This window comes from Choloepus didactylus, chromosome 7, assembly GCF_015220235.1.
Source record: "Choloepus didactylus isolate mChoDid1 chromosome 7, mChoDid1.pri, whole genome shotgun sequence".
In the NCBI taxonomy this organism is placed as follows: domain Eukaryota; kingdom Metazoa; phylum Chordata; class Mammalia; order Pilosa; family Megalonychidae; genus Choloepus; species Choloepus didactylus.
In genome coordinates, this window is record NC_051313.1 from 126268118 (window position 1) to 126270165 (window position 2048).

At 34.1% G+C, this 2048-nt stretch overlaps 1 pseudogene; it reads left to right on the forward strand.

Moving 5' to 3' along the window:
- The first annotated feature begins 624 nt into the window (after positions 1–624).
- LOC119539082 lies at positions 625–1210 on the forward strand (annotated as a pseudogene).
- Positions 1211–2048: the final 838 nt, after the last annotated feature.

A 2048-nucleotide genomic window follows, 5' to 3' on the forward strand; every position in this document is an offset into this window, starting at 1 on the left:
CTGCAAAGCATTCGTTTTCTCATTTTAACGTAGAAAAGAAACTGTTTTCCCATTCTCCGATGAATGTTTGATAGAGCTATTTTTGTTTGTTATTACTGAAAGTAGATGTTTTAAATGTTTATACATTTCTAGTAGATATTTTGGATTTGTAACTCAGAACAAGTTTAATTCTTTCATTATATATATACAAAATGAACTATATATACCTTTCAGTTGTGTGGATAGTATCTTTATGAAAACTTCAGAATTATCTGTAAAGTAGAATATATGCTTCTCCTAGGACTTAACATTCCACCTCTCCATCTATGTCAAACGTAAATATATGCTAAACGATATGTGCACTAAAAGATACGTAAAAAAAATTCCTAAGTATTTTATGATAGCCCCAATTTGAAAAGATATTCATCAACAATAGAATATATAAATAAATTGTGGCTGTCCAAACCATGGAATAGTACACCACGATGAAAATAAATAACAGCATGGATCTATCTCACTAAGATAATATTGTACAAATCCCAGACACGTGAAATACTTAACTGCAAGAAATGCTTGTTTAAAATTCAGTTACATTGGGTCTTTAGGAAGAGAAGAGGCTTCAGTCTTTAAAAAAAATACAATGAAATGACTTCCAAAAGAGTTCTGGTTATTCTGGCTAAAAGAGCAGAGGAGATGGTGATGGTCAACCTTGTGGATGTCATGAGATGAGCTGGAATTAAAGTCACCGTTGCAGATTTGGCTGAAAAAGAGCCAGTACGGTGTAGCAGAAATGTTGTCATTTGTCCTGATACCAGTCTTGAAGATGCCAAAAGAGAGGGACCATATGATGTGATGGTTCTGCCAGGAGGTAATCTTGGTGCACAGGATTTACCCAAGTTTGGTGCTGAGAGAGATAGATTGAAAGAACAAGTAAATAGGAAGGGCTTCATAGCCACCGTCTCTGCAGGTCCTATGGCTCTATTGGCTCATGAAACAGGTTTTGGAAGCAAAGTTACAACACACCCACTTGCTAAAGACAAAATGATGAATGGAAATCACTACAGCTACTCAGAGAACCATGTGGAGAAGGATGGCCTTATTCTTATCAGCCAGGATCCTGAAACCAGCTTTGAATTTGCTCTTGCTATTGTTGAGGCACTGAAGTGGCAAGAAGGTGGCTGATCAAGTGAAGGTGCCATTTGTTCTTAAAGATTTGTGCAGAAATATATAATAAAGAGTTAGAGAAATAGGCTATATGTAATCTGTTCTGTGTTAGATGTCAAAAATGGTTGGTTCATGTGCAGAGACAAGACCATTACTGTCTTTGTCAAGGAACAACTTGATGGACATCTCAACCTACATATTTTGTGTCCTTACATTTCTGAATCTTCTAGGCAGGATAGACAGGTTATTTAGCAAACTGCTGATTATTATTTTTTTTTGTGAAATCAAATTCATTATCAGCTCTATTTGCAGCTATTAACCTATCAATAGAGCAACTGAAATAAGAGAACAGTAAATGCATTTTGCACGGCAAGTAAGAAAAACCTCAAAGATTTGAGGCTTGTGATTTTCTCCTATTCACTAACTATTTTTAATGTGCTATTAATATAATGAAAAAAATTCAATTACATGAAGTAACATGGTGTTAGAAATCAGAACAAATGTTGCATTTGTGGAGGAGTGAGATAGTGATGGTAAGGGGATACAGAGGCTTTTGAGGTGTGAGCAGTGGTCTAATGTTTGGCCTTGGATAAACAGGTATAATGATATAATACATTAAGCTGTACACTTATAATTTATTTAAATTTGTGTATCATGTTATATCACAAAAAGAATAATAACTATGATATGCTGAAATATATAAAATGAAGAAAAAAAAGGTAGGGCACCGAATTATTCTGAAAATTGGCAAATAAATGGAAACAAACAATTGTCTTGTCTTTTTCCATATAAAATGTATTTCAGATTAACAAGGTATTTGATGAAAGAAAATTGTTATAGAAGGGTTCCTACTACTATATGCAGAAGGAGTTAGAAATTCACTGTGTTTCAGTTCTTAATGGAAT